This window comes from Sus scrofa, chromosome 12 (assembly GCF_000003025.6).
Source record: "Sus scrofa isolate TJ Tabasco breed Duroc chromosome 12, Sscrofa11.1, whole genome shotgun sequence".
Lineage (NCBI taxonomy): Eukaryota > Metazoa > Chordata > Mammalia > Artiodactyla > Suidae > Sus > Sus scrofa.
Window position 1 is genome coordinate 20,400,871 of NC_010454.4, and position 23,196 is coordinate 20,424,066.

The window sequence follows — 23,196 nt, forward strand, 5'->3', positions numbered from 1 at the left end:
GGTTTGCTCTCTGGCCCCAGGAACTTTCACATGCTGTGGGCGAGGTTAAAAAAAAAAAAAAAAAAAAGTAACAGGTACTGCAGTTCCCATCGTGGCTCAGTGGAAACAAATCTGACTAACATCCATGAGGGCTCAGGTTCAATCCCTGCCCTCCCTCAGTGGGTTAAGGATCTGGTGCTGCCATGAGCTGTGGTGCAGCTTGCAGAAATGGTTTGGATCTCATGTTGCTGTGGCTGTGCTGTAGGCCAGTGGCTATAGCTTCAATTTGACCCCTAGGATGGGAACCTCCATATGCCGTGGGGGTGGCCCTAAAAAGCAAAAAAACCCAAAGGAAAAAAGTATTGATAAGGATGTAGAGAAAAGGGAAACCTCATACACTGTTAGTGGGAATGTAAACTGGTGTAAACACCATGGGAAACAGAATGGAGATTCCTCAAAAAATTAAGACCAGAACTACCATACGATCTAGAGAGCTCACTTCTGGGTATTTATCCAAGGAGAAGAGAAAGAATAATTCAAAAAAATATATGTACCACTATGTTCATTGCAGCTTTATTTACAATAGCCAAGGTATGGTAACAACCAAAGTGTCCATCAATGGATGAATGACTGGAGTTCCCATTGCGGTGCAGCGGAAACAAATCCGACTAGGAACCATGAGGTGGCGGGTTCCTTCCCTGGCCTTGCTCCATGGGTTAAGGATCCAGCATTGCCATGAGCTGTGGTGTAGGTCGCAGATGTGGCTCGGATCCCGAGTTGCTGTGGCTGTGGCGAAGGCCAGTAGCAACAGCTCCGATTGGACCCCTAGCCTGGGAACCTCCATATGCTGTGGGTGCGGCTCTGAAAAGCCAAAAAAAAAAAAAAAAAAAGGATGAATGACTAAAGAAGATGTACACACATACACACACAATTCAATGTTACTCAGCCATAAAAAGATGAAATCTCGTCATTTGCAACAACATGGATGGAACTTGAGAGTATTATGCTAAGAAATAGGTTAGAGAACAAAAAATATGAAATGATTTTCCTCATATGTGGAATATAAAAATGCAAGGAAACAATAAATGAATAAACTAAATAAATACAAACACATAGATACAGAGAACAGGATAAAGGGGGTCAACTATATGATGATGGATGGAAACTAAATTTTTCATGGTGAGTATGCTATAGGGCATATAGAAGTAGAAATACAATGTACACATGAAATTTACACAGTTCTTTAAACCAATGTTACCGCAATTAAAGAAAAAACCAAAGAAACAATTTAGTGGCAAAGCGGTGACAGCATTGGAGTTCCCATTGTGGCTCAGCAGGTTAAGATCCTGACATAATATCCACGAGGATGCGGGTTTGATCCCTGGCCTTGCTCAGTGGGTTGAGGAACCAGTGTTGCTGTGACTGTTGCACAGGCTTCAGGTGCAGCTCCGATTTGACTCCTAGTCCAGAAACCTCCATATGCTGCAGGTGCAGCCACTAAAAAAGAAAGAAAAATGACAACATTTATTTTGTGCATGAATTTGTAATTTGGGTAAGGCGCAGCAAAAACGGCTCATTTCTGCTCCATTTGGCCTCCATTGGGGTAGCTTGAAAGCTGGGGGCTGGAATCATCTGGAGTCTGGCTGCCTACCAGTCGATGCTTGCTTTCAGCTGGGTCTTAGCTGAACTGCTGGCCAGAACACCTTCATGTGGTCATTACATACAGCTTGGGCTTCCTCACAACATGGCGGCTGAGTTCCAAGGGCGAGTGTCCCCAGAGAAAGAGTTAGGTGGACACTGAATTGCCTTTTATGACCTAACCTCAGAGGTCATGTATCATCATTTTTGTTGAATCCTACTTAGAAGCCAGTCGCTCAGGGAGTTCCCTGGTGGCCCAGTAGGTTAAGGATCTGGCATTGTCACTGCTGTGGCTTGGGTCACTGCCGTGGCTCAGGTTGGATCCCTGGCCTGGGAACCTCTGCATACCATAAGCGTGGCCAAAACACACAGACACACAAATAAAAACAAACCCCCAAAACAACAATGGAAACAAACTCCAAAAACAAAAAACAAACAAAAGAAGCAAGTCACTCAGGATGTGGAATTAGACTCTACCTGTAGATGGGAGACCTGTCAAATGATTTGCAGACATGTTTATAAGCCACCTGGGCTTGAATGGGCTGGCGTCCACATTCTACCTTTACTCATTTGATGGATAAGAAGTGGGATCATCACCTTTCCCCCGCCTTTGGACCCCTCCTTCCTTGGGGCCCAAAAGGAAAGTTGAGTCTGGAGATACAGTCAAGGAAGATCAGCTCTCCAATTAAACACCCTTGAATTTGAATCCTGACTTTGTCATTTACCAGCGCTGTGTTCCTGGGTGAGTCACCTAGCCTTGGATAAGCCTCATTTTCCTCACCTGTAAAATACGACTATCCTCATGGAGTTATTGTAAGGATTAAATGAGTCAACTCATTATATAGACGAGTTATGTAACACATGCTCAGGGAGTTCCCACTATGGCTCAGCAGTAACAATCTGACTAGTGTCCATGAGGATGCAGGTTTGATGGATCCAGTGTTGCTATGAGCTGTGGTGTAGGTCTCAGACATGGCTTGGATCTGGTGTTGCTGTGGCTCTGTGTAGGTTGGCAGCTGCTGCTCTGATTCATCCCCTAGCCTGGGAATTTCCATATGCTGTGGGGGCAGCCCTAACAAGACAAACAAAAACAAAAACAAAAACCCTCAGAAGCAGTGGCTAGTATATAGTGGGTAATATTCTGTAAGTGATGGCTATTGCTGATAGGATTATTCAACACATGTTTATTAATATTTTCTTACCTTAGTCCTAGGTGAGCGCTGGGCTAGATGCTGGGTTAGGAAAGTGGGCACGAAGGGGTTCAGGTTTCCAGGAGCCAGAAGTTTAGGGGAGAGGTTTTTTAAGCATGTGGACAAAGAGTCCAGGTTTTGGAGGCCGCCAGAACTGATTCTCATTCTGAGTTTGCCTGTAGTCTCTAGCTGTGGGACCTTGAACCAGTCTTTCACTTTCTCAGCCATAGTTTCCTAGTTGAAAATGAGAATTACAACAGTACCTGGGTTTTGGTGAGGATCAAAGGAGACAATCTATGTACAAAGCCTAGCACAGTTCCTGGAAGATGGTGATTGTTTCATAAACGTTAATTATTAATTTTTTTTTTTATCAGGAAGTAGGCTAACAAATGGTGGCGGTCCAAGGTGGAGAATACTAGAGTGGATGAGGAAACAACCTGCTAAAGGAGTCCAGCAGAAGAGATTAACTTTGCCAGGAAGAATCTCAGAAAGCCCAGAGGTGGTGATGTTGGAACCAGGCTTTGAAGGATGAGTAAGAGTTTTCGGGCAGGTAATGAGGAAAGAGAATGTATTCCAGGTGAAGGGAAGATTTGCAAAGGCATGAACTTACAGAAGGTGCTGGCATATTTGGAGGAGGGTGATAAATTCAGCACAGGAGCTTAAGGTGTGTGGAAGGGAGGAGATGACACTGGAAAAGAGAGTTTAGGACAGAGCATTGGCTCAAGTCTTTAAACCAAGGGGGTGGGGGCGGCAGGGGGGAGCAGCTTGGTGGTATGAAGAAAGGCCAGTAGCTGGATTTTGTAGGTGGAACAGATGGACTCTGGGGTAGATTTACCAGCTGCTAAGGAGTCAGGGAGGAGGGCGGGGTTTAAGTGGATGGTTTAGAGCCAGGTTTATAGGGTATGGAATCCAAAAACCTGGCTCTGAACCCACCTGGTATTTCCCTGAGTAGCTCCCTGATCTTGAGATGATCATATTATTCCAGCCTTGGTGTCCCATCAGTGAATAATACGGTCTCTACTATCTGCTACACATAATTGTTGTGAGAAAGAAAAGAGGTAAAGAGTGTATAAGTGCTTTGTAAGCAATATATAATTAAATAAATATCAGACCCTATATTATTGTTATTTTCTTTTTCTTTCTTTCTTTCTTTCTTTCTTTTTTTTTTTTTTTTTTTTTTTTTTTTTTTTTTTGTCTTTTCAGGGCAGCACCCTCGGCATGTGGAGGTTCCCAGGCTAAGGATCCAATCGGAACTATAGCCGCCAGCCTACACCACAGCCACAGCAACTCGGGATCTGAGCTGCGTCTGTGACCTACACCACAGCTCACGGCAACGCCGGTTCCTCAACCCACCAAGAAAGACCAGGGATCGAACCTGGAACCTCATGGTTCCTAGTCGGATTTGTTTCTGCTGCACCACGATGGGAACTCCCAGACCCTATATTATTAAGGGATAGCACAGCTAAAGCAGAGTGATGTGGAAGGTAGGGGACATCGGTCCTGAGGTGAAGATTAGGATAAATGCAGCCACCTACACACACACAGCAGATAAATACAGCAATTTCCACAATGGGCTAAGTTTACAGTAGGGCAGGAAGAAACTCTCAATCCCACACAAGTGACCCTACCAGTTGCCCTAAGATGTCTCACTTCTCATGTGGATATAAGGTGGTCCAAAGGTCTAAATCAGGGGAACCAGGTGAATTTGTGAGTAAAAGCTCATGCTGTGTATTTCCGGGTCCATAGTCTCTGACCCTCAGAAGTATCTATGATTCCCTCAAAGGTTGAGTCATTTACTTTCTTTCTTTCTTTCTTTTTTTCTTTTTTGGGCCACACCTGTGGTATTATGGAAGTTCCCAGGCTAGGGGATTGAAACAGAGTTGCAGCTGAAGGCCTACACCATAGCTTGTGGCAACGCCAGATCCTTAACTCGCTGAGCAAGGCCAGGGATCGAACCCGCATCCTCATGGAAATTGGTAAGGTGCTTAACTCATTGAGCCACAATGAACTCCAAGTCATTGATTTTCTTACCAGAAATTAATAAAAATAGCTATCCTTGGGGAGGCCTGGTGAAGGAAGGGGGAGATTTTCATTTTTAATTTTCAATTTTCTGAACTGTCTGAATTTTCTAACCACAAACGTGTGTTAGTTTCATTGAAGAAAATTGTCATGGCCTGTCAAAGGTGAGATAACAGGCCCTTTTTTATTTTTTATTTTATTTTATTTTGTCTTGTTCGGGCTGCACCTGCGGCATTCGGAGGTTCCCAGGCTAGGGGCTGAATCAGAGCTGCAGCCGCCGGCCTACACCACAGCCACAGCAATGCCAGATCAGAGCCACGTCTTCGACCTGTACCACAACCCATGGTAACACTGGATCCTTAACACACTGAGCTAGGCCAGGGGTCCAACCTGCTTCCTCATGGATGCTAGTCAGATTCATTTCCGCTGGACGGTGGGAACACCTGATAAAAGGTCCCTTTTTGGATTTCATCTTAATACCTCTTTGTACTAAACAAACACAATAAACACAAATAAGCACTAATAGCTGTTATTTTTTAAAACCCTGATTGTACCAGCACATACATACAATCCTCTATTATGCAAAGTACATCCTCTATTATGCAAGATAAAATGTCTACATTTCCTATAAACTACTGGTTTCAATGGAGTAGAACTTGCACTCGAAGTAGACAGGCGAAAAAGATAAAGGCACGCAATTTCAAGTATTTCAACTCAGACACATAAAAACAATGTGTATACGTGTCATTCTTTATCTGTACTGTCTCCTGCATTCCCGTGAACAGGCCAATGTGCGAGTCGTGTTGGCCTTTGATGCTTGAAGAGACGGAACGGAGGACGGGGTTAAATCCACTACCCTCTCCCCACGCACTCTAGTAATTACTCTACTTCCACGTCATGTTTCCGGGTGTGTGTGTCTCGACTCACGCAGAAACTGAGGTTCAAAGCAGGCGGGAGTCACCCATGTTCTTTTGGCTGTCCCCAAAAACCCAATTCAGCCGTTGAGGTCTTAGAGTATCTGGCGATACCTGGGTACTGTTTAACTGGCTGATTCCCACGTGGTAAGTGGCTCCTAACTCACCCCCACGTGGTGCCAAGGGCCGGGAAAAGGGAGAGTAGGCAAAAGAGAGCCGCATCAGGGGCATTTAAAGTGTCTTGACGTCACACACTGCCAGGAACTCAGCTGAGTTTTCAGCAGGACATTCCGGTCATCTTTCTTCCCTCCCTCCGGGTCTCTCAGCCCAAGGCCTTGGCTCTTCCCTTACTGTTGCGGAGGGAGTAGCAGTGAGCCCTCGGAACAGCCAGTACAGGGGCGTTCCCGGCCTTGTGTTGGCTCCGCCCCTTCTCCAAGGAGCTCTCCTCATTGGCAAGTGGGTGGGGCTTCGGAGATACAGTACATTCACCAGGGCCTCTGTGTGGCAGAGAAAACTGGTCGTCTCATGAATAATGCATGAGCGGAGTGCCCAGGCCAGGCGGGGGCTGGGCGGGGATTGGCTGGAGGGGCTGTAATTCAGCGGTTTCCGGAGCTGCGGCGGCGTAGACCGGGAGGGGGAGCCTGGGGTTCCGACGTCGCCGCGGAGGGAGCGAGCCCGAACAGGATCCTTGACGAGCACCCCTACTTGGCGCTCTCCCCGTGTCTAATAGGGGAGACTCTGCGGCCTGAGGGAGCCCTGCGGCCCGCACCCCGGCGCAAGCGCAGCCCCGGCCAGTCGGGCCTCAGCCGGAGCAGCAGGTGAAGGGGGTTAAGGGTGGGGCCGCCCCCCCCCTCCCCGGGCGACGGCCTCCGGGCCGGGGATCCAGGGGTGGGTGCCAGAAGGGCTGAGATGCTCTGGGGTGTTTGAGGGAGTAGTGGACAGAAGCTTCAGTAGGGCAGAGGGGATACGAAGAGACCGGGAGGGTCGTTCTGAAGGGTCGTTCCCAGGATGACAGGAGTCGGCCTCTGAAGGGACAGGGTACGCTGGAAGGAAGTTTTCATTCTTTGGAGAAAGAGGAGACGCGGTGGAAGAGTGAGAAGGGGCTCGAGGGGGAGGACCATTGGGGCCAGGGCACTCTAGAGTGGCGGTGGCAGGAGTGAGGGACAGCCCCCGACTTCCTGCTCCTTGGGGCTCTGGGGACGTTCCGGCCGCAGGAGCGACTGTCATGCTGGCGAAGATCACGGAGGGGTGGGTTGGCAAGCGCCTCCTCCCCGCCCCCCCGGCCGGGCCCGGCGGCTCCGGCTGAGCCACTTCCTCCGTCTTGTCCAGTTCCCGCTCCTGTAGGATCCAGCTGTGCCCCCCTGGAGAGGTAGGAATAGGTGTCTTCCTCCTCCAGCCTCACGGGCTGGTTGTTCATGGTTAGGGTTATTGCATAAGAATCAAGTTTCCTGTAGGGAAATTGACAATCTCGTTCTCTTTCTAAACTCCCTCTCGTCTTTTTCTAGGTTAAATCGTGTTTCTCTCCTCCCCCTTCTTAAAAAAAACCCAACAAAATAAAACCCCCATCAAACCAACTCTAGAGAGAAATAAACCTTTTTCCTCCTGGCATTGTTCTTTTATAAACACCTGGTAAACTTGGCCAAAAGATAAATAATTGAGCCCTTGCGTTTACTGGATTGTGGTGTTGCTTAATTGCATAGGCCGGAATGAACCAATCGAGAGTGGGAGTTTTCTGTCTCAGAGCCAAGGTCTTGGGTAAATGCAGAGAAGAGGGAAACAAAGACAGGCTGGCCTTGGCAGAACCAAGTGTGCAAACTTTACCTGTGTTTGGGGGGTGTGGTTGCATTTCGGTTAGCAAGATTCAAACCAACATGAAGTCATTTTCTCCATGTTTAGTCCACATCCCTCTGTGTTATACAAATTGGATGGATAGTGTTAACCCTTATTAAAAATGTATATAATGTGTATCTGCTGGTTTTTTGGGGGTGTGCATCTAAAGGGTATGTTTATTCTGCCTATGGGTTGTCATTCTTTGGCTGGTTGTGCTGATAAAGCATTGGTTTGAATAAATCAGAACAGTAAGTCTCAATCTTTTGGATTTAGGCTGCGTTATGACTGATTCAGCCAGTTTTCTATTTTCTACTAAACATGTCTGTGTTCCATGGGTCAATAGTTATTTCCTTATTACATGTGACAGACTAAGGTACTAGTAGAATTTTTGCTGAGACGTGTGCAGTGGGATGGAAAGGAAAACACCTTCAATATAAAAATAAATGTAGATGTTAGAGACTTAGTCTCTATATTGCTGGCGTATGCACCACAAAGAATCAGTTGCTAATTAATAAATCTCATATTTTTATATGGAGTTCTTTGAGGAAGAGTAACCATTTAGAAATATGAACTGTTAGGACTTGACCACAAAAGGTATATCGTTCATACACCCTTAACTTTGCTGTATATGTAGATAAGGAAATTGAGGCCAAAGGAACAAGACACTTGCCCAGGGCAACAGAGTGCCATAGTTGTAGAACTTGTACCTTTTCTATATTTTGTTTGCTTTTGACTATCTATGCTTGAGTATTAGGTCTTGATTTAGAGTGAGTCTAGACCCTGCTGGGAAAAGTATAAGTGAAATTCACCAAAACAGTGAAATCACACCAATAGGCTGTAAGATTCGAGGAGAGACATTTAATAAACAGGTGGAAGATGAAGTACAAATAGGGTTTGCATAGTTTTTTTTGTTTGTTTGTTTTTTAGTCTAACTGCTATATCGAACTTGGGGAGTAACTAACTTTTTGGACTGCACAATTTACCATCAGAATTTAGCTATTTGCTAATAGCTAAGAGAAAGAGTATTTATTTAGGCACACTGGTAGGTGAAGGACAGTCATGACCCAAATGTCATCTATTTCTTTTTCTTTCTTTTTTTTTTTGTCTTTTTAGGGCTGCACCACGGCATATGGTGGTTCCCAGGCTAGGGGTCCAATTGGAGCTATAGTCGATGGCCTACGCCACAGCCACAGCAATGCCAGATCTGATCCGCGTTTGTGACCTACACCACAGCTCACAGCAACACCGGATCCTTAACCCACTGAATAAGGCCAGGGATTGAACCCCCGTCCTCATGGATCCTAGTTGGGTTTGTTAACCACTGAGCCACGACAGGAACTCCCCAAATGTCATTTAAACCAGAATGCCCTGTGGTTTGATCCGTGGCATTTGTGTCTTCAGAAACTTGCTTTCTCCTCCCTTCCTCTGGGTATCTTGACATTCAGATGGTGCGGTGAGGCAGAGATAGTGACCATCAGTCCAGATACTGAGGCCAACACCTTTTAACCTTAGTGGCTTTCTCAGAGATTTGCACTCAACAAATATTTACTTTTTACAACTATGTAAAAAAAGTTGCTGTGAGAAATAAGATGCCTTGCTCACAGAACTTGCCATCTGCTGAGGCGACTTCATAAATGCTTTCCATGCAATGCAACATGTTGTCCTCAAAGAAATGGTGAGACATTAAGCTGGTGCTGTCCAGTAAGGTAGCTATTATATGTTAAAAAGCATATGGCACGATATGAACTTTTTTTTTTTTTTTGGATTTTTAGGTCTGCACCCGCAGCATATGGAGGTTCCCAGGTGAGGGGTCGAATTGGAGCCATTCTACACCACAGCCACAGCAATGTTGGGTCCTAGGAGTGTCTGTGACCTAAGCCGAAGCTCACAGCAATGCCAGATCCTTAACTACACTGAGCGAGGCCAGGGATCGAACCTGAGTCCTCATGGATACTAGTCAGATTCCTTTCCGCTGAACCACGACAGGAATTCCTGGAACATTTTCCATTATCGTAAGAAGTTCTTTTGGACAGTGCTTCACTAAATGCTTTAGATCTTCAGAGGAAGGAGAGGTTATGAGGCTTGCAGTTGTCTGGAAGTCTTCTTGCCAAAGGAGAGATTTGATCTGGGTGGGTGCCAAATAATGGTTGGAATTGTGATATAAAGAATTTGGGGTGAGGTATGGTGATACAGCACAAATAAAATCCTGGTAGATTGGAGTTCCTGTCGTGGTGCAGTGGTTAACGAATCCGACTGGGAACCATGAGGTTGCGGGTTCCTTCCCTGGCCTCGCTCAGTGGGTTAAGGATCCGGTGTTGCCATGAGCTGTGGTGTAGGTTGCAGACGTGGCTCGGATCCCGAGTTGCTGTGGCTGTGGCGTAGGCTGGAGGCTCCAGCTCCAATTTGACCCCTAGCCTGGGAACCTCCATATGCCATGGGAGCGGCTCAAGAAAAGGCGCGCGCGCGCGCGCACACACACACACACACACACACACACACACACACATCCTGGTAGATTAGAAAGGCAAGTAGGGGGAAAGGAGGGCTTGTGTATAAGAGGTCTTGAATGCAAGACCAAGGAACTTAAAGATTTTAGAGGCCAAACACTGATGTTTAATTTTGGAGTGCCTGCTATGTGTCTGACTTTGATAAATTTGTATTGGGTAAATCAGTGCCTATGGCCTCTGCCCTAAGGAAGTTGTCATTGAAGCTCACTTATAAATTGGGCCAGCACCCAAGAGGAGGGCCTGACTTCATGGATTTGTGTGGTTAAGTGCAGAAGTGTTTTTTGAGGATTTTCATTTTTGTATTCTCTTTTGCCACACCTAAGGCGTGTGGAAGTTCTCAGGCCAGGGATTGACCCATGCCACAGCAACAGCCTGGGCCGCTGCAGTGACAATGCCAGATCCTTAACCCACTGCAGCACAAGGAAACTCCTTGAGGATTTTTAATTAGCTGCAAATTCCACTCACATTTTCTGCTGTCCATATTTAAGAAAATGTATCATAATTTTTGGGTCATGTATAAAAATCAGCCAGGAGTTCCCACTGTGGCTCAGTGGGTTAAAAACCCAACTGGTTTCCACAAGGATGCCGGTTCGATCCTTGGCCTCTCTCAGTGTGTTAACTCGAGATGCTCAGTTGCCACAAGCTGTGCGTAGGTTGCAGATGTGTCTTGTATCTGGTGTTGCTATTCCTGTGGCTGTGGGGTAGGCCAGCAGCTGCAGGTCCGATTTACCCCTAGCCTGGGAACTTCCATATGTTGCAGGTGTGGACCTAAAAAGACAACAACAACAAAAAAAAAAACAAAAAAAAAACAGCCAAAGAGTACTTGAAGGATATCTCCAAATCCTGAAGAACTCCTAATGTCCTGGAGCAGCCTTGGTGAAGGATGACATTGCTGGACTGTTTCAGTCTTTTTTTATTTTTTGTTTTTTTTTTTGGCTATAAGAAAAAAAATTAATACTATGGTTATACCTTTGTTGCAAGGAACCTGGGCTTACTCTAGTACACTTTTGTCAGGGTGGCCAGATGGTACTTGGGTGGGAAGTTGTTTGAAATGTCTCTAATTTTTAAAATTAGCATATGGAAGAAAGTTTCTGTTATAGTCAGGTCTTATATATCCTTTTTAGTATTACACAACTCGTGGCTTAGATCAGCAAGCATATCATATATTGATTGCCAATTACTGTGCTAGGCAGGATCCAAGGATAATGGAACATGGTCCCTGTTTTCCCGCAACTGGAAGTTGCGTTGTGGGGACGAGGCTATTTGTTGTGTCAGTGTGGACTTCGGGTAGGGGACAGGACAGCAGAGTGGTTCAAGGTCCAGGCTCTGGAGTCAAACACATCTGGGATTGGGTCCTGGATATGTCAGGATTTGAGCCTCAGTTTTTTTATCTGTAAAAGGAGAGGATAACAAAACTAATCTCCTAGGACTGTTGAAAAATTCCTTGAGGGAGTTCCCGTCATGGCGCAGTAGTTAACGAATCCGACTAGGAACCATGAGGTTGCGGGTTCGGTCCCTGCCCTTGCTCAGTGGGTTGACGATCTGGCGTTGCCGTGAGCTGTGGTGTAGGTTGCAGACGCGGCTCGGATCCTGCGTTGCTGTGGCTCTGGCGTAGGCCGGTGGCTACAGCTCCGATTCAACCCCTAGCCTGGGAACCTCCATATGCCACGGGAGCGGCCCAAGAAATAGCAACAACAAAAGACAAAAGACAAAAAGACAAAAAAAAAAAAAGAAAGAAAAAGAAAAATTCCTTGAGATAATGCAAGTAAAATCCCTAGCATAGTGCCTGGTATGTGGTAAGAACTCCCTAAATCTGTTTATTAAATCTCCAAGAAAAGAGATGAACTCTTTTGGGGGGTGACAGAAAGGTTTTATCACAGAGGGGCATTCGGATGGGAACACCTGAATAGGGTTTTGTAGGATGAAGAGGAATTCTCCCAACAAGGTTGGGAGAATGAACAGCGTGCATTCAAGGCTGAGGGAACCTGACTATGCGGAGGCTTATAACAAAATAGTATGTTTGGGGAGCTATAAGTGGAAGTTCTTAATTTAGGAGAACTAAACAGAGGGGAAAGGAAGCTATGGTTCTTAGCCCTTCTCTTCTGCTAATAATTGGGTTCAGATTTCATTAAAATCAGTTGTTTGTCCAGTTTACTCAAGTTATGCATGCTAGTGTAAAAAATCTAAATTTGTAGAAATATAAACTGTTTTTTATATATAGGTCCTGTTAATAGTTTAGTGTATGTTTCTCCAGATTTTTTGCTGCTTTTTCTAGTTACCAGTTTATCTTGGACATATTTATTGCAGATTCCTTTTAACAGCCTAATAAAAGAGTAATAAGGAAGGCAGATCTGCCTCCAAGATATAACAAGGCTTGGATTTTCTGCAACCCCCATCCATAAGAAACAGTGACTTTACTCATCACTCAACTTTCCCCTGACCTTTAACTTTTTAACTACATCAAACAACTTTGACTTATGTTTTGAGCTTTCTTAAGGTAGCTGTTACTGTAGGGTTGAAATGCTTGGGCGGTGAGTTTGAGGGTTACATGGCCCACAGTTGCCGTAGGAGTTAAAAGAATGGCCATGAGGTCAGACTTCCTGAGATTCAATCCCAGATCCACCACCTCTTAGATCTTGGGTCCATTGCTTTAACCTCTCCAGGTTTCAGTTCCTCTGTCCATAAAATTGCAGATGCCAGGCCCGATTGCAAGGGAGGTGTGAGGATTGAGCAAGATAATGTATATAATGCATAGAGCCTGGGAGATAGCTAAAATTTGAGCGCTAATAATTACTATTATTAAAAACAGTATCGGAAGTGTGGAACAGCGGCTTAAGGATCTGATGTTGCCACAGCTGTGACACAGACGGGTGCAGCCAAAAAAAGAAAAATAAAAAAAACCCCTTGCAGTGTCTATCTAACTACAAAGTCAGGCCAGTTATGATTCATGGTAGCCTTTAATGACCCAAAGGAAAGAAGGAGTAATTAGGAGATTCGAACCTAATAGGAAAAAAAACTAAATAGGGACCAGGGGGGTTTACACCGTGGTGAAGGAGATGGAGTCTGTCACATAAAAGGAACAGGCAAGGCAAACCGTAAATGCCTATGTACACAGATGCCCTTGTCATGTGCCTCTTTGCATCTTCCGAAACCTCCGATTATGGTCCATTTATTTGCAGTTATTTCCAACACATTAAATCTTTATGACCGCTTAGGAATTTGAACATCCCTCGGAGTTCTTGACACAAAAAGTGCGCATAACATTAAAGGGTCGAAGGGTGCGGGAGTCAGGCAAGGGAGGTGGGACAGCATCTTCAGTAGCCTCTCTCAAGCTGGGAGCTAATTTGTCCCGTCACATCTGTGTGCGTGTGAACGTGTTCGGGTGCGTGTGTTTTCAATGGAGAAGTAGAGCTTTACTTTCCTGTCCTGAAACTTTCCTTTTTAAACGACTATTCAAACTAGCCTTATGGTCAGGAGCCAGTCGGCGCCTCCTGAAACAGGTTGTCTCCCATCAGCTCTCCAGTTCGGGGTCAGAGCAGAGAAGGCGGGAGAGAAAGAGGCCTCCCTGCCGTTTCTTGGCTGTATGTGGGGCAGGAGGAAGCCAGCAGAGTCTGAAAGAGAAAGTAAACCTTCTGGTAAATAAATGGCTTCTCCCGATTGTGGAGGAGGAGTGCAAATTATCAGGGGGATGTTTGGGTAGTTTTTGTCAAGGCCATTTCTGAAAACTGATTTAGATTAGCAAAGGTGAGCCCGGATTTAGGAAAACCCTGCCTGGTCTGCTGTCAACCAGCTGTTTTCCCGCTTTGTTGATTGATTTTATTAGTTTGCGGTGGCCTGACCTCTCGTTCTTGTTATGAGAGTTGGAGGATTTGAGTGTGCCTTTGAGCACCTGCTTAGGTGAAAGCTTCCTAAAATGCATGTTTTTCACTTCTTCTCTAATGGTGATTTTGTTTTACTTTTGAGCAAAGACTTTTTCTGACAGAATCTAAAATCATGAGACTTTTTCTTTGTTTGCTTCTCCCTGCCCCGGAATCCACCCAAACGTGGTCCCCAAAACCTCAAAACCCAGATGTTAGCTGTGTAATTACCTCTCCTCTAAACCAAGCAAAGTGCAGTATTGCATTGAGTTAGCCTTAAAATTGTCGACCTTTGAATTTCTTTCTACTTGTGGTTTAGACACAATAAATATTTAATCGCAGACTGACTTTGCCTCACAAGTCAATTCTGTATTTGGGCCTCTTTTTATCAATAGGTTTCGGGAAAGAAAATTTATTGAAACATTAACCAAAATAAAATGTAATTAGAATGGTAACTGTCTTATGCATGGGGGGCTGGTGGAATAATTGAAACATTCTGAAGCCAAATCTCAACATTTATTCTTTTTTTTTTTTCTTTCACACTGCATTTAATTTAACGTAAACTTTTTTTACCCTTGCTGCATGTTGAAGTTCCCAGGCCAGGGATTGAACTTGTGCTACTGCAGGGACCCAAGCTGCTGCAGTGACAACACCAGATCCTTAACCTGCTGTGCCACAAGAAACTCCTAATTTAAATATATCTTAATTTAATTTTTTAAAAAAATGGAAGTATAGTTGATTAGTGTTTATTCCTTTTTTTTTTTTTTTTTTTTTTTTGCTTGTTAGGGCCATACCCGCAGTATATGGAAGTTCCTAGGCTAGGGGTTGAATCAGAGCTATAGCTGCCGGCCACAGCCACAGCCACAGCAACGAGGGATCAGAGCCAAGTCTGCAACCTACACCACAGCTCACGGCAATGCTGGATCCTTAACCCACTGAGTGAGGCCAGGGATCGAACCTGCATCCTCATGGACCCTAGTCAGGTTTGTTAACTGCTGAGCCACAAACGGAACTCCTCAGTGTTTATTCTTAATTCCACGTGTTATTGTCCCTTTCCATTAGAGTGCATAAATAAGAGTGGCCTGTTTTTAGAAGCAGATGGGACATTTTAGGGTCCTGATTACTATGTTGAAGGATCGTGGGTTCATGGAGCCACATGTAAGACGCGTTTCTCAAATGTACCGCAGTGGTGCTGGGTGTTGATGGTAGGGTGGGGCATGGGGAAGCAGTGCCTGTTAGGGAACAGAGCTTTAGGTGACCTCTGTACTTTCCACTCAGTTTTGCTTTGAGCCCAAAACTGCTCTACAAAGTCAAGTTTATTAATTAAAAAATTTTTTTTAATTAAAAAAATTTTAAAAAAATCCTTCAGGAAATACCTGAGGTGTCCTGGGTCAGAAGTACTCTGTATAAAGCTGTGTGATTTCAGTGACTTCTACCACAGGGTACCCTAAGCTTTGCAGTGAGAGTGCCTTTCTCTCTCTTTCTTTTTTTAGGGCCACGCTGTGACATAGGAAGTTCCCAGGCTAGGAGTGGAATTGGAGCTGCAGCTGCCAGCCTATACCACAGCCACAGCAACGCCAGATACAAGCCACATCCTTGACGTAGCTGCAGCTGGTGACAGTGCCAGAACCTTAACCCACTGAGCCAGGCCAGGGATGGAACCTGCAATCCTCAAGGATACTAGTCCGGTTCTTAACCCACTGAGTCACAACAGGAACTCCAAGAGTGCCATTCTTTTACCCAGTATCTTCCAAGTGATGGAGAATGAGACCAGGAGGTGGGACATCAAGAGGACCCACATAGGAGTTCCCGCTGTGGCGCAGTGGTTAACGAATCCGACTAGGAACCATGAGGTTGCGGGCTCGGTCCCTGCCCTTGCTCAGTGGGTTAACGATCTGGCGTTGCCGTGAGCTGTGGTGTAGGTTGCAGACGTGGCTCGGATCCAGCGTTGCTGTGGCTGTGGTGTAGGCCAGCGGCTACAGCTCCGATTCGACCCCTAGCCTGGGAACCTCCATTTGCCGTGGGAGCAGCCCAAGAAATAGCAAGAAGACCAAAAAAAAAAAAAAAAAGAAGACCCACATAGGAGTTCCTGTCATGGCTCAGCGGAAACGAATCCGACTAGGAACCATGAGGTTGTGGGTTCCATCCTTGGTCTCGCTCAGTGGGTTAAGGACCCAGCGTTGCCATGAGTTGTGGTGTAAGTCACGGATGCAGCTCGGAATCCCGCATTGCTGTAGCTGTGGTATAGACCAGTGGCTACAGCTCTGATTAGACTCCTAGCCTGGGAACCTCCATATGCCATGGGTGCGACCCTGAAAAAGACAAAAAAAAAAAAAAAAAAAAAAAAAAAAAGAAGACTCATACAGGAGTTCCCACCATGATTCAGTGGTAATGAACCTAACTAGGATCTGTGAGGATATGGGTTCCATCCCTGGCCTCGCTCAGTGGGTTAAAGATCTGGCGTTGCCGTGAGCTGTGGTGTAGGTCACAGATGCGGCTGGGATCTGGCGTTGCTCTGGCTCTGGCTGGCAGCTGTAACTCCAGTTCAACTCCTGTCCTGGGAACTTCCATATGCCACAGGTGCGGCCCTAAAAAGACAGAGACAAAAAAAAAAAAAAAAAAAAAAAGACCCTTCAGTCTCTGCGTGAAGTTAAGTTTCCCTTTCCTGAGGAAGGATTGAATGGTAGCCTTAGCCACAGATTTGCAGCAAGAATACATCAGTTTTGTTTTTCAGTTCCAGACTCTAGTTTGCTTATTTTAAGGGGAGAAAAGTTCACATTAAGCAGTACAAAGAGGTGCGTAGTGGGAGTTCCCAGGTGGAGCACCGTGTTAAGGGGTCTGGTGTTGTCATTGCTATGGGTTGGGTTGCTGCTGTGGCTCGGCTTTGATCCCTGGCCAGGGAACGTCCACATGCCTTGGGTGCAGCCAAAAAAAAAAAAAATGTCCATGATAAAACAGTAAATATTAATTTCATTATCTCCCAACTCTTGAGGATGTCTTTTTGATATTCCGTAATGAAGTGGGAGGGCTCCATAAAGCATTGTGCTGCATGGAGAAGTATGGTGGGAAAGTACTCATGGAACTGAGTTGTGATCTCAAACTGCCTGCTTTTTTCATGAGACACCATTTGCTTTACCTGAAAGAATGACTGACAGACCGACGGCGATACTGGTAATGTCTCAAAAATAAAAGAAGGCACGCTTTTTCTTTAAAGAAAACAGCTGACCATATTTGTTGCGCCAATGATAAAATTTAAGCTTTCAAGTGAAAATTTGAATTTGAGAAAACATATATCCACTACTGTGTTTGACCACTTCCCAGTATTTTTTTTTTTCTCATTTTTGGCCGCCCCTCAGCATGTGGAGCTCCAGGCCAGGGATCAGATCAGAGCTGAGCTGCAGGCTCAACCTAAGCTGCAGCTTCAGTGACACCAGGTCCTTAATCCATTGTGCCCAACTGGGAACTGAACCCTAGTCCCCGCACTCCCAAGACACCGTTGATCCCGTTGCGCCGTAGCAGAAGCTCCCACTTCCCAGTATTTATTAACATAATTTTTGATGGTAACAAATGTGATTCTGAAAAAAAATTTTTTTGGCTGTGCCTGTAACATGTGGAAGTTCCTGGGCCAGGGATCGCATGCCACAACAGCAACCTGAGCCACTAGATCCATAACCCACCAAGCCGCCAGGGAGCTCCCTAAATGTGATTTATTTGTGTATGTATGTATGTCTTCCTGAGGGCTGTACTGGCGACCCCAGGCTAGGGGTCAAATCGGAGCTGTAGCTGCCAGTCTACACCACAGCCACAACACCAGATCTGAGCTGTGTCTTCAACCTACACCACAGCTCATGGCAACACCGGATCCTTAACCCACCGAGCGAGGCCAGGGATCGAACCTGAGTCCTCATGGATACTAGTCAGATTCGTTTCCACTGAGCCACGATGGGAACTTCCCAATGTGATTATTTAAAATTTAATTTAATTATTATTATTTTTTTTATGGCCACACTCACAGCATATGGAAGTTTCTAGGCCAGGGATCAAACCTGAACCTCCACAGCAACCTGAGCCATTGCAGTCGGATTTTTAATACATTGCATCACAGAGGGAACTCCTCAAATGTGATTTTTTGATAGTTTATAATGAATTGTGTTGACATTTGGATGGTCTGCATGTTTCTGAAATAGTGTTTTCCCCACAATTAATGAATGGCATTAGAAAATCATGCCTGAGAAAACATTTTACTCCAAATGCAAGATAGACTAATGGATCTTAATGCAGCTGAATATAGAGTTCATTGCTATGGTTTCAGAATCCACATTGCATCTAATCTTTAAGAGACTACTGCTTGTCAAATTTTGGAGGTGTTAAAGAATATACAAAATTATCTGCAAAGGTTATTAAGATACTCTCCTCCCTTTTCCAGTTAGTGTGAGGTCAAAATTTCCGAATCCTCATACACTTCAACCAAAACAACACACTGCAACAGACTGATGCAAAAACAGTCTGTCCATGAGAATCCATCCAGCTGTCTTCCCAAACTTGAACAATGCCATTCTTTCCACTATTTTTTTTTGTTTTGTTTTGGAAAATAAGTTATGTTCATAGAAATAGTATTTATGTTAACATGTTATAGGTTTTTGTCTTACATCTTTTATTTATTTATTTTTTTTTAGGGCCGTACCCACAGCCTGTGGAGGTCCTAGGCTAGGGGTCGAATAGGAGTTGCAGCTGCAGGCCTATGACATAGCCACAGCCATGCCAGATCCAAGCCACATCTGTGACCTACGCCACAGCTCATGGTAACGCCAGATCCTTAACCCACTGAGTGAGACCAGGGATGGAACCTGTGTCCTCATGGACTAGTCAGATTCATTTCTGCTGAGCCACGACCGGAACTCCTAGGTATTTGTTTTAAAATAAATTAGTAAATATGTACAAAATTTCTCAGTTTCAATTTGTAATTGTAATTGTAGGTCTAGAGGGTTTGTGTGTGTGTGTGTGTGTGTCTTTTGTCCTTTTAGGGCTGCACCCATGGCATATGGAGGTTCCCAGGCTAGGGGTCGAATCGGAGTTGTTGCCACTGGCCTATGCCACAGCCACAGCCACAGCAATGTGGGATCGGAGCCGAGTCTGCAACCTACACCACAGCTCAGCAATGCTGATCCATAACCCCCTGAGTGAGGCCTGGGATTGAACCCACAACCTCATGGTTCCTAGACAGATTCGTTTCCGCTGCACCACTACAGGAACTCCGATCTAGAGGTTTTTTTGCCACACCCATGGCATATGGAATTTCCCAGGCCAGGGATCTAATCTGTGCTGCAGCTGCAAATCTATGTAACACCAGATCCTTAAGCCACTGCACCACAGTGGGAACTCCCTAGGGTTGTTTTTAACAGGCAGCCAGTATTCTGATGCCAGTGATTGGTCCTTGGTTTGAGAAATGCTGCTCTAAAGGATCAAAAGCTATAAAGTTTTCAGATTAGTAAAGTCATATCCACAGGGTTTAGAAATCATCGTTTTGGGGATAGAGGTAAATGATAGATATGTGGTCTACTAAGGAAAAATGCTTTGGAGACTTCTTTTTATTCTGTTTATTCTTCTTAGTATTTATAGCCATGAATATTAGCCAATGATGGATTATGACTATCAAAAGAATCACTTTACTGGATTAATGTTTAGTTTGGCTTTACTTATTTGTTTGGCTGCACCTGTGGCATGTGGAAGTTCCCAGGCCGGGGCTCGAACCTGTGCCACAGCTGTAACCAAAGCCACAACACCAGATCCTTAACCTGCTGAGCAGTGAGGGAATTCTCAGTTTGGTTTTATTGACAGACTATCCATGAATATATCAAGACAGTTTCTTGATATAACGCTTGGATTAATTTCTAAAGACAATTCTGGTAAAGATTTATTTTTAAATTCTTTAAGATGTGTTGTTCTGTTTCAGACCTGTCTTTAACATTCTTATAGTAGTGTAAATGAAGCTCTCATTTTCCTTTCTTCTTGTAGTTGCTTGTATAACAAATTCAAAGAGAAATTTCCTTGTCAGAGATCATGAAGCAGAGATAAGACTTAAAAACAAAAAATGTGACTCCACTAGCCTGAAGGTTTGAAGACTCCCAAGTTTGTGTTTTGGTTCTATCATTATCTGTTGTGGCCACTTAGCATTTCTCTCCTTATCTATAAAATGGGAATAACAGCCTACACCATAGAATGTTATATTATCTTGGGACCTCGGGGGTTCTCTTTGGCTGAGTGATTGACTAGAAGAAAATCCAATGTGAATTCATGTTTCAGGCCAGGTTCTGTATGAGTGTGATTTTTATTTTATTTTATTTACTTATTTTTTTCTTTTTGTCTGCACCTGCAGCATATGGGAGTTCCTGGGCCAGGGGTTGAATGGGAGCCACAGCTTTGGGCAATGCTGGGTCCTTAACCCACTGAGTCACAGGGGAACTCCTGGGTGTCATTTTTAGAATTTAGATCATAAACTACTCCCAACCCAAACTGGAATAGTGTCTCTAAATTCTAAATTATTATCTTCTGGAGTTCCTGCTGTGGCACAGTGGGTTAAGGATCTGGTGTTGTCATAGCAGATGCAGCTCTCTCTCTGGCCTGGGAACTTCGGTATGCCATGGATGTGGCCACAAAAAAAATGATCTTTCTTAGTATTTATTCTTTTTCTGTCTGTGCCATGTCCATCACCTCACGTACATTGTTGGATTATAAGTTCGTGAGTAATTGAGACTTTTTCTTAATCTTCTCTTGTGTGGATGCTCATGGATAAGATCAGCTTTTCTCTGAAGAGTGCTCACATTATGCAAAACTATGGTGTTCAATGAGATGACTTAGGTTTCCAAGTATATGATTCATTTTGATAAGACTTTCATAGCAAAGCACATCTAATTGGGAAGATAGCGCATCTTCCTTCTTAAATATAATTGAAACTTTATGGGTCAGATTTATCCTTTCAAAATATATTTCATAAAGCTCAATTAATACATTTAAAAATTAATAGACTACATATTTAAGAGCAGTTGTAGGTTTATGTAAAAATTGAGCAGATGGAGTTCTCTGCTGGTTTAGCGGTTAAGAATTTGGCATTGTCGGAGTTCCCGTCGTGGCGCAGTGGTTAACGAATCCGACTAGGAACCATGAGGTTGCGGTTCGGTCCCTGCCCTTGCTCAGTGGGTTAACGATCTGGCGTTGCCGTGAGCTGTGGTGTAGGTTGCAGACTCGGCTCGGATCCCGAGTTGCTGTGGCTCTGGCGTAGGCCGGTGGCTACAGCTCCGATTCAACCCCTAGCCTGGGAACCTCCATATGCCACGGGAGCGGCCCAAAGAAATAGCAAAAAGACAAAAAAAAAAAGTATTTGGCATTGTCACTGCTATGGCTTGGGTTCGATCCCTGGCCTGGGAACTTTTGCATGGCATGCGTGGGGCCAAAAAAAAAAAAAAAGAGCAGAAAGTATAGAGAAACCCCCTTTTCTCCCCTCCTCTCTCTCCTTCCCAGTTTCTCTAGTTATTGATGTCTTGCATTAGTAGGACACATTTATTACCATTGATGAGCCAATATTTATACATTATTAACTAAGGTGTATGATTTACATTAGAGTTCATTCTGCGGTATGTTCTAGGGATTTTGACAAAGGTATAATGACATATATTGGCGATTACGATATCACAGAAAATAGTTTCAGCGCCCTAAAGGTCCCCTGTGCTCCACCTGTTTATCCCTCCTCCGACCCCTGGCAACCACTGATCTTTTTTCATGATCATACATAGTTTTGTCTTTTCCAGGATATTGTAGAATCATATAGTATGTAGCCATTTTATCTTTTTTTACCTTGCACCCCAGGTATATGGAGGTTCCCAGGCTAGGGGTCCAATCAGAGTTATAGCTGCCAGCCTTCACCACAGCCACAGCAATGCGGGATCTGAGACACATCTGTGACCTGCACCACAGCTCATGGCAACCTCAGATCCTGAACCCACTGAGCAAGGCCAGGGATCGAACCCACATCCTCATGGATACTAGTCGGGTTCCTTAAGAGTTGAGCCATAATGGGAACTCCCTGTATCTTCTTCTGAGTGGGTGTTGAGCAGAGGAGTGGAAATATCTGACTTGTATTTTGAAAAGATCTGTAATGTGGAAAATAGACTGTAGAGAGACAAGGGTGAGAGCATCAGGACCGGTTAGGAGTTGATACGGTTGTTTAGCTAAGAGCTGATGATGGCTTGGTTAAGATTCTAGCAGTGGAGGGGGTGAGAATTGCTCACATCCTGGATATGTTTTGAAAGGTAGAGCCAGTAGGATTTGTTAATGAATTGAGTGTTGGGGGAGAGAGAGAGGAGGAAGTGGAGGAGGAGGAGATGGAATAGAAATTGGAGTCAAGGCCTATATTAAAGGTTTTTAGCACGCACACATGTGAGAATGGAGCTGTCATTTGCTAAAATGGGGAAGATTGGAGGTGAAATTGTCTGGGAGAGGTTTTTTTGTTTGTTTTTTGTTTTTGTCTTTTCTAGGACCGCACCCTCGGCATATGGAGGTTCCCAGGCTAGGGATCGAATCAGAGCTGTAGCTGCCAGTCTGTGTCACAGCCACACAACGTGGGATCCAAGCTGTGTCTGTGACCTCCAGCACAGCTCATGGCAACATGGGATCCTTAACCCACTGAGCGAGGCCAGGGATCGAACCTGAAACCTCATGGTTCCTACTCAGATTCGTTAACCACTGAGCCACAATGGGAACTCCATGGTAGAGGTTTTTAATGAAAGGGTTAGTTTAGGGTACATTAAATTTGAGATGCTTGTTAGACATCGAAGTGGAGATATTGAGTAGGCATTTGGAGGACTCTGGAGCTCATGGGAGAAGACAGGGCTGGGAATGTAAATTTGGGGACTGACAGATTTCATTTTGAAGGAGTGGGAGCAGATGAATCATTTAGAAACTTAAGTGCAAAGAGGAAAGAAGAGGTTAACTAGTGAAATAGTTTTAACAGCAAAGCCTTTCCCTTTAAAACTCCAGATTCTTGCCGTTCCCATTGTGGCGCAGTGGAAACAAATCTGACCAGTAACCATGGGGTTGCGGGTTTGATCCCTGGCCTCACTCGGTGGGTTAAGGATCTGACGTTGCTGTGAGCTGTGGTGTAATCGCAGGTGCGGCTCGGATCCTGCATTGCTGTGGCTGTGCGGTAGACCAGCAGCCATAGCTCTGATTGGACCCCTAGCCTGGGAACCTCCACATGCCGAGGGTG

The 23,196-nt window shown here is 44.8% G+C and overlaps 1 protein-coding gene across 1 annotated transcript in view; it reads left to right on the forward strand.

Moving 5' to 3' along the window:
- Positions 6,446-23,196, forward strand: part of STAT3 (signal transducer and activator of transcription 3) — a 63,776-nt gene continuing 47,025 nt past the window's right edge. The window contains 1 exon segment of the mRNA NM_001044580.1: positions 6,446-6,558. The gene's annotated coding sequence lies outside the window, so the exon portion shown is untranslated.